The sequence below is a fragment of the Anopheles maculipalpis genome (genome assembly GCF_943734695.1).
Source record: "Anopheles maculipalpis chromosome X unlocalized genomic scaffold, idAnoMacuDA_375_x X_unloc_3, whole genome shotgun sequence".
In the NCBI taxonomy this organism is placed as follows: domain Eukaryota; kingdom Metazoa; phylum Arthropoda; class Insecta; order Diptera; family Culicidae; genus Anopheles; species Anopheles maculipalpis.
This window is the reverse complement of record NW_026060491.1, coordinates 230129-245128: the sequence shown is the minus strand read 5'-3', so window position 1 is coordinate 245128 and position 15000 is coordinate 230129.

The following is a 15000-nucleotide window of genomic DNA, read 5'->3' as shown; positions in this document are numbered from 1 at the left end:
AAAAAATCTTCCGTCGGTCATACCGGTACCCATGTCTCATAACTTGTACCAAGTTGTGAAGGGTAAATTTTGACAAAAATCCAAAAAAATCATTAAAAAGTCGCTATTGCTTATTGCATTCAGCATCGTTAGACGACTCTTATATGCCTTGGATGACCACTGTCTGATGATTATTTTAGCTTTTATGCCAAAATTTTGATTTCGTGTCTTACGTCCCTACATTAGACGACCTTGGATTTTCGTCTCCTGCACCGCCATGCAACTTTGATGGTCGGGTAACTTTCACTATTTACTGTCGGAGATCACTTTTCATGATTAATAATGCATCCTGAGACCGTTTTACTCAAAGTTAGAGTCAAAAAAATTTTTGTCAAAAAATCTTCCGTCGGTCATACCGGTACCCATGTCTCATAACTTGTACCAAGTTGTGAAGGGTACATTTTGACAAAAATCCAAAAAAATCTTTAAAAAGTCGCTATTGCTTATTGCATTCAGCATCGTTAGACGACTCTTATATGCCTTGGATGACCACTGTCTGATGATTATTTTAGCTTTTATGCCAAAATTTTGATTTCGTGTCTTACGTCCCTACATTAGACGACCTTGGATTTTCGTCTCCTGCACCGCCATGCAACTTTGATGGTCGGGTAACTTTCGCTATTTACTGTCGGAGATCACTTTTCATGATTAATAATGCATCCTGACACCGTTTTACTCAAAGTTAGAGCAAAAAAATTTTTTGTCCAAAAATCTTCCGTCGGTCATACCGGTACCCATGTCCTATGACTTATACCAAGTTGTGAAGGGTAAATTTTGACAAAAATCCAAAAAAATCATTAAAAAGTCGCTATTGCTTATTGCATTTCGCATCGTTAGACGACTCTAATATGCCTTGGATGACCACTGTCTGATGATTATTTTAGCTTTTATGCCAAAATTTTGATTTCGTGTCTTACGTCCCTACATTAGACGACCTTGGATTTTCGTCTCCTGCACCGCCATGCAACTTTGATGGTCGGGTAACTTTCGCTATTTACTGTCGGAGATCACTTTTCATGCTTAAAAATGCATCCTGACACCGTTTTACTCAAAGTTAGAGCAAAAAAATTTTTTGTCCAAAAATCTTCCGTCGGTCATACCGGTACCCATGTCTCATAACTTGTACCAAGTTGTGAAGGGTAAATTTTGACAAAAATCCAAAAAAATCATTAAAAAGTCGCTATTGCTTATTGCATTCAGCATCGTTAGACGACTCTTATATGCCTTGGATGACCACTGTCTGATGATTATTTTAGCTTTTATGCCAAAATTTTGATTTCGTGTCTTACGTCCCTACATTAGACGACCTTGGATTTTCGTCTCCTGCACCGCCATGCAACTTTGATGGTCGGGTAACTTTCACTATTTACTGTCGGAGATCACTTTTCATGATTAATAATGCATCCTGAGACCGTTTTACTCAAAGTTAGAGTCAAAAAAATTTTTGTCAAAAAATCTTCCGTCGGTCATACCGGTACCCATGTCTCATAACTTGTACCAAGTTGTGAAGGGTAAATTTTGACAAAAATCCAAAAAAATCATTAAAAAGTCGCTATTGCTTATTGCATTCAGCATCGTTAGACGACTCTTATATGCCTTGGATGACCACTGTCTGATGATTATTTTAGCTTTTATGCCAAAATTTTGATTTCGTGTCTTACGTCCCTACATTAGACGACCTTGGATTTTCGTCTCCTGCACCGCCATGCAACTTTGATGGTCGGGTAACTTTCACTATTTACTGTCGGAGATCACTTTTCATGATTAATAATGCATCCTGAGACCGTTTTACTCAAAGTTAGAGTCAAAAAAATTTTTGTCAAAAAATCTTCCGTCGGTCATACCGGTACCCATGTCTCATAACTTGTACCAAGTTGTGAAGGGTACATTTTGACAAAAATCCAAAAAAATCATTAAAAAGTCGCTATTGCTTATTGCATTCAGCATCGTTAGACGACTCTAATATGCCTTGGATGACCACTGTCTGATGATTATTTTAGCTTTTATGCCAAAATTTTGATTTCGTGTCTTACGTCCCTACATTAGACGACCTTGGATTTTCGTCTCCTGCACCGCCATGCAACTTTGATGGTCGGGTAACTTTCGCTATTTACTGTCGGAGATCACTTTTCATGATTAATAATGCATCCTGAGACCGTTTTACTCAAAGTTAGAGCAAAAAAATTTTTTGTCCAAAAATCTTCCGTCGGTCATACCGGTACCCATGTCCTATGACTTGTACCAAGTTGTGAAGGGTACATTTTGACAAAAATCCAAAAAAATCTTTAAAAAGTCGCTATTGCTTATTGCATTCAGCATCGTTAGACGACTCTTATATGCCTTGGATGACCACTGTCTGATGATTATTTTAGCTTTTATGCCAAAATTTTGATTTCGTGTCTTACGTCCCTACATTAGACGACCTTGGATTTTCGTCTCCTGCACCGCCATGCAACTTTGATGGTCGGGTAACTTTCGCTATTTACTGTCGGAGATCACTTTTCATGATTAATAATGCATCCTGAGACCGTTTTACTCAAAGTTAGAGTCAAAAAAATTTTTGTCAAAAAATCTTCCGTCGGTCATACCGGTACCCATGTCTCATAACTTGTACCAAGTTGTGAAGGGTAAATTTTGACAAAAATCCAAAAAAATCATTAAAAAGTCGCTATTGCTTATTGCATTCAGCATCGTTAGACGACTCTTATATGCCTTGGATGACCACTGTCTGATGATTATTTTAGCTTTTATGCCAAAATTTTGATTTCGTGTCTTACGTCCCTACATTAGACGACCTTGGATTTTCGTCTCCTGCACCGCCATGCAACTTTGATGGTCGGGTAACTTTCACTATTTACTGTCGGAGATCACTTTTCATGATTAATAATGCATCCTGAGACCGTTTTACTCAAAGTTAGAGCAAAAAAATTTTTTGTCCAAAAATCTTCCGTCGGTCATACCGGTACCCATGTCCTATGACTTGTACCAAGTTGTGAAGGGTACATTTTGACAAAAATCCAAAAAAATCTTTAAAAAGTCGCTATTGCTTATTGCATTCAGCATCGTTAGACGACTCTTATATGCCTTGGATGACCACTGTCTGATGATTATTTTAGCTTTTATGCCAAAATTTTGATTTCGTGTCTTACGTCCCTACATTAGACGACCTTGGATTTTCGTCTCCTGCACCGCCATGCAACTTTGATGGTCGGGTAACTTTCACTATTTACTGTCGGAGATCACTTTTCATGATTAATAATGCATCCTGAGACCGTTTTACTCAAAGTTAGAGTCAAAAAAATTTTTGTCAAAAAATCTTCCGTCGGTCATACCGGTACCCATGTCTCATAACTTGTACCAAGTTGTGAAGGGTAAATTTTGACAAAAATCCAAAAAAATCATTAAAAAGTCGCTATTGCTTATTGCATTCAGCATCGTTAGACGACTCTTATATGCCTTGGATGACCACTGTCTGATGATTATTTTAGCTTTTATGCCAAAATTTTGATTTCGTGTCTTACGTCCCTACATTAGACGACCTTGGATTTTCGTCTCCTGCACCGCCATGCAACTTTGATGGTCGGGTAACTTTCGCTATTTACTGTCGGAGATCACTTTTCATGATTAATAATGCATCCTGAGACCGTTTTACTCAAAGTTAGAGTCAAAAAAATTTTTGTCAAAAAATCTTCCGTCGGTCATACCGGTACCCATGTCTCATAACTTGTACCAAGTTGTGAAGGGTACATTTTGACAAAAATCCAAAAAAATCATTAAAAAGTCGCTATTGCTTATTGCATTCAGCATCGTTAGACGACTCTAATATGCCTTGGATGACCACTGTCTGATGATTATTTTAGCTTTTATGCCAAAATTTTGATTTCGTGTCTTACGTCCCTACATTAGACGACCTTGGATTTTCGTCTCCTGCACCGCCATGCAACTTTGATGGTCGGGTAACTTTCGCTATTTACTGTCGGAGATCACTTTTCATGATTAATAATGCATCCTGAGACCGTTTTACTCAAAGTTAGAGCAAAAAAATTTTTTGTCCAAAAATCTTCCGTCGGTCATACCGGTACCCATGTCCTATGACTTGTACCAAGTTGTGAAGGGTACATTTTGACAAAAATCCAAAAAAATCTTTAAAAAGTCGCTATTGCTTATTGCATTCAGCATCGTTAGACGACTCTTATATGCCTTGGATGACCACTGTCTGATGATTATTTTAGCTTTTATGCCAAAATTTTGATTTCGTGTCTTACGTCCCTACATTAGACGACCTTGGATTTTCGTCTCCTGCACCGCCATGCAACTTTGATGGTCGGGTAACTTTCACTATTTACTGTCGGAGATCACTTTTCATGATTAATAATGCATCCTGAGACCGTTTTACTCAAAGTTAGAGTCAAAAAAATTTTTGTCAAAAAATCTTCCGTCGGTCATACCGGTACCCATGTCCTATGACTTGAACCAAGTTGTGAAGGGTACATTTTGACAAAAATCCAAAAAAATCATTAAAAAGTCGCTATTGCTTATTGCATTCAGCATCGTTAGACGACTCTATTATGCCTTGGATGACCACTGTCTGATGATTATTTTAGCTTTTATGCCAAAATTTTGATTTCGTGTCTTACGTCCCTACATTAGACGACCTTGGATTTTCGTCTCCTGCACCGCCATGCAACTTTGATGGTCGGGTAACTTTCGCTATTTACTGTCGGAGTTCACTTTTCATGCTTAAAAATGCATCCTGACACCGTTTTACTCAAAGTTAGAGCAAAAAAATTTTTTGTCCAAAAATCTTCCGTCGGTCATACCGGTACCCATGTCCTATGACTTGTACCAAGTTGTGAAGGGTACATTTTGACAAAAATCCAAAAAAATCTTTAAAAAGTCGCTATTGCTTATTGCATTCAGCATCGTTAGACGACTCTTATATGCCTTGGATGACCACTGTCTGATGATTATTTTAGCTTTTATGCCAAAATTTTGATTTCGTGTCTTACGTCCCTACATTAGACGACCTTGGATTTTCGTCTCCTGCACCGCCATGCAACTTTGATGGTCGGGTAACTTTCGCTATTTACTGTCGGAGATCACTTTTCATGATTAATAATGCATCCTGAGACCGTTTTACTCAAAGTTAGAGCAAAAAAATTGTTTGTCCAAAAATCTTCCGTCGGTCATACCGGTACCCATGTCCTATGACTTGTACCAAGTTGTGAAGGGTACATTTTGACAAAAATCCAAAAAAATCATTAAAAAGTCGCTATTGCTTATTGCATTTCGCATCGTTAGACGACTCTAATATGCCTTGGATGACCACTGTCTGATGATTATTTTAGATTTTATGCCAAAATTTTGATTTCGTGTCTTACGTCCCTACATTAGACGACCTTGGATTTTCTTCTCCCACACCGCCATACAACTTTGATGGTCGGGTGACTTTTGCTATTTACTGTCGGTGTTCACTTTTCGTGGTTAAATATGTATTCTGAGACAGTTTTACTCAAAGTTAGAGAAAAAAATTTTCTTCTCAAAAAATCCCCCGAAACCAATGTCTTATACATTGTACCAGGTTATGAGGCGCACCTGTGTGTGAAGAGTTCTTCGTGTGGTTTATAGACATTTCAGGCACTTGGTATATATTTTTGGTTTCCAACCAACCAATTCGACTTGCCTTCATCTCTTGTTAGGTTTATAATATCAATACTCGAACTTATATGCATGTTAAGGGACATCATTTTAACTTTCGGTTTGCACCCAAGTCCCGAACTTAGTGATATTTTTGGTTTCTTACTTACCAATTCGACTTGCCTTCATCTCTTGTTAGGTTTATAATATCAATACTCGAACTTATATGCATGTTCAGGGACATCATATTAACTTTTGGTTTGCGCACAAGTCCCGAACTTAGAGATATTTTTGGTTTTGGACCAACCAATTCGACTTGCCTTCATCTCTTGTTAGGTTTATAATATCAATACTCGAACTTATATGCATGTTAAGGGACATTATTTTAACTTTCGGTTTGTACCCAAGTCCCGAACTTAGAGATATTTTTGGTTTTGGACCAACCAATTCGACTTGCCTTCATCTCTTGTTAGGTTTATAATATCAATACTCGAACTTATATGCATGTTCAGGGACATCATTTTAACTTTCGGTTTGTACCCAAGTCCCAAACTTAGTGATATTTTTGGTTTCTCACCAACCAATTCGACTTGCCTTCATCTCTTGTTAGGTTATCAAAATTTTTAATGCAATTGCATGTATTTTGTGAGCTTATGGGTGAGGGATTTATGTACCGGACTTAGAGAAATTTTTGAAGTCCAAACATTCAATTTGGACTCCATACTCCATTGCTCCTCTAAGAGGTACCTAGTACCCCGTAGCGAAGCAACCGTCACGTTTGAACTTTCCACTAGGAGGTGCAGCCATCACTCGACATGTTAATCATTATCACCCCATACTACTCTCTATATCCGGATACGGCGCTAACCCGATTGCTTGCCCCGACAGCAATCGACCCACTCGTAAGCGGGTTACCCGTAGGTAAGTCAACGATGCGTATTGCCCCCTTCAAGCAAACCGATCATCACTCCGTGGAGGAGTAATGACGGACCCGTACCGGTATCAACTGCATATGATCAACATTCTTATGAACCCACACACTCTTCGCTTATATGCTCAGTAACATTTCAATTCTCTCTCTGTCTTTCGTTTTCCAACTCATTCATCGTGCATACTGAACACACCCGGAAAGGTGCGACAGTACACACGAATACACCACCAAGCATGGGTCGCCTGAGAGGATCGATGCGAACGCATCTCTACAACTCGCAGCTCCCAGCCTGAAGTCCCGTCGTTTGCGGGCGGTCGGTAGGCATCGAAACTAGTCAAGTCCACGGTCGGCGAGGTCAGCTGCCACCAGTGTTCCCTATGGTCAGGTACTAACACGTGCGGTGCGACCCTGCGCGATGCGGCCAAGTCTAGAAGCGGGGATGAGGCGCCAGGCTGCGAGGCAGCGCCAGCGTATCTCGGAGGGTTGTTAGGCCCGCTAGCTTACGATTGCCTATGGGGGTTTGAAGCGCTATCAGCTCGGATTGGTTACGACCTTAGAGGCGTTCAGGCATAATCCAGCGGACGTAGCGTCATACCAAAGTCCGGTCGAACTAGTATTGAGCCAGTGGTCCGTACCTGTGGTTCCTCTCGTACTGCACAGGAATTCCGTTAAGATAGCACAAATGCACACACCAGTAGGGTAAAACTAACCTGTCTCACGACGGTCTAAACCCAGCTCACGTTCCCTTGAAAGGGTGAACAATCCTACGCTTTGGGAATTTTGCTTCACAATGATAGGAAGAGCCGACATCGAAGGATCAAAAAGTCACGTCGCTATGAACGCTTGGCGACCACAAGCCAGTTATCCCTGTAGTTGCGATCGGTCAGCCGAAGTGAGCAGACGTGCCTGTGCTGTGCTCCGTGAGGAAAAATTTTTTCGTGTTATTCAGTGAATACAATAGTTAGGGTGGTGAATTTACGTGTGCGGCCCCCGATCTTGGTCCTACGCCCCCCCTCCGAATTTTTCCGGAAAATTCGGAAAATTGAGGGAGTTTTTCGTGGGACGGTTTTTCGCGAATATTAAGAAAAGTAGTGGACCGATCGGGCCAAATGAGGTCTTAAAAGAAGCGGGCCAGTGTGCCGCATGTTTTTGAGAAGGAAAAACTTTGAAAAGTATGGAGTTCAGTTTATAGTGAGTGATTAAAAAGTGAAAATTGAACTTAAAATAGCCAGTGTAGCTTAAGAGCTAGAAGAGAGCTGCCATATAAAGATTTGTGCGTTTCTTGGAGGAAAACAATTCCAGAAAGTTTCAAGACAATCGAGTGAAAACTGACGGAGTTACAGGGCGGCAAAGTTTCGCACCAAAAAAGGACGCCGTTTTTCGCCTTCCGAAAATGGCGGCGTGTGTGTGAAAAAAGCCGTTAAAAACCGTTAAAAACCGTTAAAAACTGGTCCCTGTACCACCAACACCCGGACGGAACATTTTGTGCGGAGCACCCGGTGTTCGGACGGGTTGTTCAGAGTGTCCGCCCTGGTTTCCCGAGAGTTCCCGGCGGGCCCACTGGCCGCTTTTTGGAGGTTCGGCCGGCCAGTCAACCGATCCGGGCGTGCGACCCCTCCATCGACGCGTCTCGGTAAGTGGAAACTGGGAGTGACCATCCCGCCCCCCTCCCACCCACCCACCACCCACTGGAGCGGAAAAAACACCCTCACAAACGGTTTTTCCGCGTTTTCCCGGCGAAGGAAGGGAGATAGCGACTTGGGGTCTTCGGTGGAGTTGTTCGGGTGGACCCCCCCCACCCACCCCCCTGGAAAACCGACCGATTTTCCACCAACAGGGGGCGCTACAGCCAGGAAAAGCCACCGGTTGAAGAGTTTTCCGACACTCACGGGAAAACCGGGCTTTTCCCGATAGGGGTTTATATGGGGCACGGAGCCCGATTTTAAAGGAGAATACCCCCCCGCAAGGATTTCCCCCCACCCCCCCTGGAAAATAGGGTTTTTCCGGGCAGCCCCCCTTTCCAAACTATCAACTGGACCCGGGCAAGTGGGGTGTCCAACGACGCAGCTCAACGGTACGAAGTGAACGCACACCCCCCCCCGCCCCGCCCCCACCTACCCCAACCACCCACCAACCCCCCGGAGCCGTAAAACCGGTTATCTTAGCGGTTTTCCGCGATTTTCCCGGGGAAGGAAGGGAGATAGCGTATCGGGGTCTTCGGGAGAATTGTTCGGGTGGACCCCCCCCACCCACCCCCCTGGAAAACCGACCGATTTTCCACCACCAGGGGGCGCTACAGCCAGGAAAAGCCACCGGTGGAAGAGTTTTCCGACACTCACGGGAAAACCGGGCTTTTCCCGATAGGGGTTTATATGGGGCACGGAGCCCGATTTTAAAGGAGAATACCCCCCCGCAAGGATTTCCCCCCACCACCCCTGGAAAATAGGGTTTTTCCGGGCAGCCCCCCTTTCCAAACTATCAACTGGACCCGGGCAAGTGGGGTGTCCAACGACGCAGCTCAACGGTACGAAGCGAACGCACACCCCCCCGCCCCGCTCCCACCTACCCCCACCACCTACCAACCCCCCAAAGCGGAAAAATCGGTTTTTTAAGCGGTTTTCCGCGATTTTTCCGGGGAAGGAAGGGAGATAGCGGTCTCGTGTGGAAGAGAAAGTTGCTCGTTAGGGAAATTTCCATCAATTCCCATCTTTAGAACCTGGATTTCCCGACTTCGGCCGGAAAAGTCAAATTTTCCGGGCACCATTTTCCGGCCGGATAGTACGAAGTTGGGTGTCCAGCGACGCGGCTTGGAGTAAGGAAGGTAGAAAACATCACCCCGCCCCGCTCCCACCTACCACCACCCCCCTGGAGCCGGAAAACCTGTTTCTCCGAGGGTTTCCGTGAGTTTTCCGGGGGAAGGAGCGGAGCTAGCTGATCCAGAGCCGAAGGGGATAGTAGACGAGACCCATTACTCGCTTATGAGTGCGCCGTATCAATTACGGCCTAGAAAAGGGTCGGTGGTGGCTACCCAGCCACCAGTGTATGAGCGTCCGGCCACGCCCACGATGGAGCTTTGCTACTCCAGCGACGATGATGAACTCAACAACACCATCATTGCGACGTCGGGGCGCGAGGCAGGGGAGGCGGTCATGGAGTTGGAGCAACCAACAGCCTTAGTGCTAACACCATCGGCATCTCCTGCTCCGGAGGCAGTTGGTGGGCCCATCGACGCGGGAAGCTGGGCATTGCTGATGGCACAGCTGCAAAGTATCGCCGCCCAGCTCACAACCGCACTGGAGGAGTTGCGTTCTTGCCGTGAGGAGAACTCAGCACTTCGACGCGAAAACGAGTTGCTGCGCATGGGCACTCGATCAGTGCTCGAGTTGCAAACTGCGGCGATACACGGCAGTAACCGGGAGTCTGCCCGGAAGCGTCTGCAGCGGCAAAGGCAGCGACAGCGAGAAAAGCAGCAGCAGCAGCAGCAGCAGCAGCAGCAGCAGCAGCAGCAGCAGCAGCAGCAGCAGCAGCAGCAGCAGCAACGTCAGCTGCAGCAGAAGCAGCAGCAGCAGCAGCAGCAGCAGCAGCAGCAGCGTCAGCAGCAGCAGCAGCAGCAGCAGCAGCGTCAGCAGCAGCAGCAGCTGCGTCAGCAGCAGCAGCAGCAGCGTCAGCATCAGCAGCAGCAGCAGCAGAAGCAGCAGCAGCAACAGCCGCAGCAGCAGCCGCAGCAACAGCAGCTCTGGACGACGGTGGTGAAAGGCCGCTCGTCCAAGCGGCAATGCCACCAGCCGCAGCAGCAGCAGCAGCAGCAACAGCAGCGAGGCGAGCGATACGTGCCACCGCAGCTTCGCACACCGCAGCAGCAGCAGCAGCAGCAGCAGCGTCCGCTGCAGCAGCAGCAACAACATCAGCAGCAGTCCAAGGGGCGTCCTGTACGACCTGACCGCATCGCGGTGGTTCCGGGTGCGAACAAAACCTGGACGGAGATGTACGTTAAACTACGTACGTCTCAGGAGCTGCAGGACGTCCGGGCGGACATCGGGATGGGGCGTCGGACCGCGCAAGGCCATCTGATAGTCCCGCTGCGCAAGAACGTGGACAGCGCGGAGCTGGCTCGCCGCATTCAGCTGGCGCTCGGCGAGGATGGCGTGGCCCGGGTCGTGACGGAGATGGGAGAAGTTCTCGTCACAAACGTCGACCCCTTGGCTCAGGAGAGCGACGTGGAGCTTGCCATCAAGCAGCAGCTAGGAGCGGAGCCGGGTATTGCGCGGGTCGAGCTGTGGGAGCTCCGCGATGGCACGAAGCGGGCTCGAGTGCGGCTTCCACTCGGAAAGGCTCGGCTTCTGATTGGCCAGAAGCTTACTCTGTGCCAGTGTGTAAGCGGCATCCGCGAGGTCCCGAAGAAGCCGCTTGATCTTCAGCGCTGCTTCCGCTGCTTACTGACGGGGCACCTGGCGCGAGATTGTCGTGCCCCCACTGACCGGTCGGGTCAGTGCCTGCAGTGTGGCGAGGTAGGCCACCGCATCAGCCAGTGCACCGCGGCGGCTAAGTGCATATTCTGCCAGGGGCCCCATCGCGTGGGCCATTCATCGTGCCCCCAGAACTTGCAATGGCGGGCGTAATGCGGGTGATGCAGGCCAACCTGGGTGGTGGACGCATTGCCCAGGACCTGGCCTTGCAGACAGCCCGCACAAAGCGGGCCGACGTGCTGTTGCTGTCGGAGGTTTACCGGCCTCCAGATGGTAGCGGTAACTGGGCGGTCGACTCGTCGGGGGGAGCAGCTGTGGTGGCGACCGGCCACCTCCCAATCCAGCGGGTCTGGCGCTGTGCCATGCCCGGATTGGCAGCAGCGCAGATCGGAGGGGTGGTTTACATCAGCTGCTACGCCCCTCCACGTCTCAACACCAGCGAGTTCGAGCAGTTACTGGAGGCGGTGGAGTTGGAGGCCCAACCTCACCCGCGTATCGTCTTGGCAGGCGATTTTAACGCCTGGAACGAGGAGTGGGGCAGCCAGCGTTCTACCTGGCGCGGTGAAGAGCTGCTTGATACCGTCAGGCAACTGGGCCTTGTGGTCCTGAACCAAGGCTCGGTCCCGACGTTCGTGGGCAACGGAGTCGCCACTCCCAGTGTCGTGGATGTGTCTTTTGCGAGCGCATCCATCGCTCGTCCGGACACTTGGGAGGTGGCTGCAGACACCGCTGCGTGCCACTACACGGCATCGGACCATCGGTATATCTTCTTCACCGTGGGGCCTCTAACTCGTGACCAGCAGCAGCGACAACAGCAGCAACAGCAGCACCAGCAGCACCAGCAGCAGCAGCAGCAGCAGCAGCAGCAGCAGCAGCAGCAGCAGCAGCAGCAGCAGCAGCAGCAGCAGCAGCAGCAGCAGCAGCAGCAGCAACAGCAGCAGCAGCAGCATCAGCAGCAGCAGCAGCAGCAACAGCATCATCGTCAGCGGGGACAGGGGTCCTCAACGTCGTCCACCACTTTCCGGCACGCTGGCCGTAGATGGAAGACGACGCAGTTTTCGGTCGAGGCATTCACAGCCGCACTCCAGACGGCCGGATTCCCGGAGCGAGCCGTGAGCCAGGAGGGGATGGTCGCCGCCATGTTCGATGCATGCGACGACACGATGGAGCGCGTCACCGTGTCACATCGTGACCCCCATCGCGACCTCTTCTGGTGGACCCCGGAGATTCTGCGTCTTCGAGAGGAGTGTGCGGCTGTGCACGAGAGAATGCTTCGTACGACCGATCTGCAGGAGCGCAGCGCCGTGGCCGCACATCATCGGTCGGCGAGGAGAGCGGTGGAGAAGGCTGTCCGGGCCAGCAAGCGTGCACAGCTTGATGAGCTGATACAACAGGCGGAGACCAATGAGTTTGGGGCCGGTTACCGGGTGGTAATGTCTCGCCTTCGTGGCAGCTTTGTGCCACCGGAGACAGACCGTGCCGTACTGGAACAGATTGCCAACGATCTGTTTCCAACTCATCCGCCTGTTGTCTGGCCGGACTCCGAATTGCCGAGTACGGACACCGAGGAGCAGAGGACATCGCTGACCCCCGTTACTGCGGACGAGCTGCTTAGCATCGTGGGAACAATGGCGAACAGGAAAGCGCCTGGATTGGACGGTATCCCCAATGCTGCGGTTAAGACGGCAATTAGGAAGTACCCGGAGGTTTTCGTCCGTTTGTACCAGGACTGCCTGGACCGGGGTGCGTTTCCAGCGCCCTGGAAGAGGCAGCGCTTGGTGCTGCTGCCAAAGCCTGGCAAACCTCCTGGGGAAAGCTCCTCCTACCGGCCGCTGTGCATGCTTGATGCACTCGGCAAGGTGTTGGAGCGCCTAATCCTTAACCGGCTGAACGAGTTCCTGGAGGAACCAGATGCGGAACGATTATCGGACGAACAGTACGGATTCCGGCGGGGCAGATCCACCATCAGTGCGATCCAGCGTGTTGTCGAAGCGGGCAGGAAGGCCATGTCCTTTCATCGTACCAATGCCCGAGACAAGCGCTGCCTGATGGTGGTTGCCCTGGACATCCGCAACGCGTTCAACTCTGCGCCTTGGCAGGCCATCGCCAGCGCGTTGAGGGACAAGGGGGTACCGTCGTCGCTGCAGAGGATGCTGAAAAGCTACTTCGAGGATCGGCGACTGGTTATCGACACCAGCGAGGGCCCCGTCGAGCGCAGCATCAGCGCGGGAGTTCCACAGGGTTCCATATTGGGACCCACGCTGTGGAACGTGCTGTATGACGGGGTCCTGGGTGTCCAGTTGCCTGAGGGGGCCGAGGTTATTGGCTACGCCGATGACCTTGTAGTCTTGGTCCCCGCAACGACACCCCAAGCCGCTTCCTCAACTGCTGAACGCGCCATCGCGGCGATCACGACCTGGCTGGACCGGAACCGTCTTTCGTTGGCTCCGGAGAAGACGGAAATGACGCTCATCTCCACCCTGAAGCGTCATCCGGTCGTCAGCATCAACATCGGGGGAGTGGTCGTGCAATCCCAGCGCTCCATCCGCTATCTTGGAGTATGGTTGCACGACCACCTGTCATGGTTGCCGCACGTTCAGCAGGTTGCAGCGAAGGCCATGAGGGTTGCGGAAGCCATCACGCGCCTCATGCCGAACCACAGTGGCCCGAAATCGTCACGTGCCCGACTACTGGCGGCCGTTGCGGACTCCATCCTTCGCTACGGGGCCCCAGTATGGTCGGAGGGATTGCAGCTGCAACAGTGTCACAGACTGGTGCAGCGTGTGCAGAGGACGACGGCCATTCGGGTGTGTCGGGCTTTCCGGACGGTGAGGGGAGAGACGGCCGTGCTGCTGGCCGGTCTCATCCCGATACGCCTGCTGATCGAGGAGGACAGCAGGGTGCATCATCGTCTGCAGGATCCTGCGAACGAACACTCGAGAGCGAGTGTAAAGAGCATGGAGCGCGACCGTACCTACGGGCAGTGGCAGCAGCAGTGGGACGCGGATGCTGCTAGAGAGGACGCCAGTCGGTTCACTCGGTGGACGTATCGAGTGATACCTGACGTGAGGACATGGCAGTCACGGAAACACGGAGACGTGACGTTCCAGTTGGCGCAGGTTTTGTCCGGTCACGGTTTTTTCCGTGACTACCTGTGCCGGATGGGCTTCACGTCGTCCCCGGACTGCCCCAGATGTCCTGGCGTCGCTGAGACGGCGGAACACGCCGTTTTCAGCTGCCCCAGGTTCGCCACTGAACGCGGAAGGCTGCTCGAGGCGGGTAGTACGAGCGAGATCACCCCCGAAGGTCTCGTTGCCGCTCTGCTCGAGAGCCCGGAACGTTGGAGCAGCATCTGTGAGTTCGTCGCCGGCGTCACGGATGAGCTCCAGGACGGTTGGAACGCGGAAAGGGAGCTGTTGGCTGCGCAGGGCCAGCCGTCAGCCGCACACCTCCCTGACAACTCGGTGGCCGTCGCTCGTAACCAGCGCCGGAACGTTGCGAGGAACGCGGCACGGGCGAGAGCGAGGGAGTTACAGCGAGGTGGGCGGCCCCCAACACCACCTCCATCGCCGACAACAGCTGCGCGCCGGGCAGCCATTCGCGAGCGAGTCGCGAGATTCAGGGAGAGGCGAAGGACTGTGGCCTCCCTGGCATGGCTGTACGGCGAGGGCGCGGATTCGTCCAGCGACGAAGAGGACGATTCTCCGTCAGCAGCTGCAGAGCAGCATATCAGCAATCGACCAGGTGGCCTCTCTGCCGCTGAAGCAGCCGCGGCAACGGAGGCAGAAACAGCGGCACGTTGATTAAAAGGGGCGCAATGAGAGTACGAAGGGCTTTGAAGCCAATGTTGGGCGGCCTTCGATAGGCACTCGAAGTTTGGAATGAAATCAGGAAGGGATAAATTTTGTAAATATGATAAGAAACGTT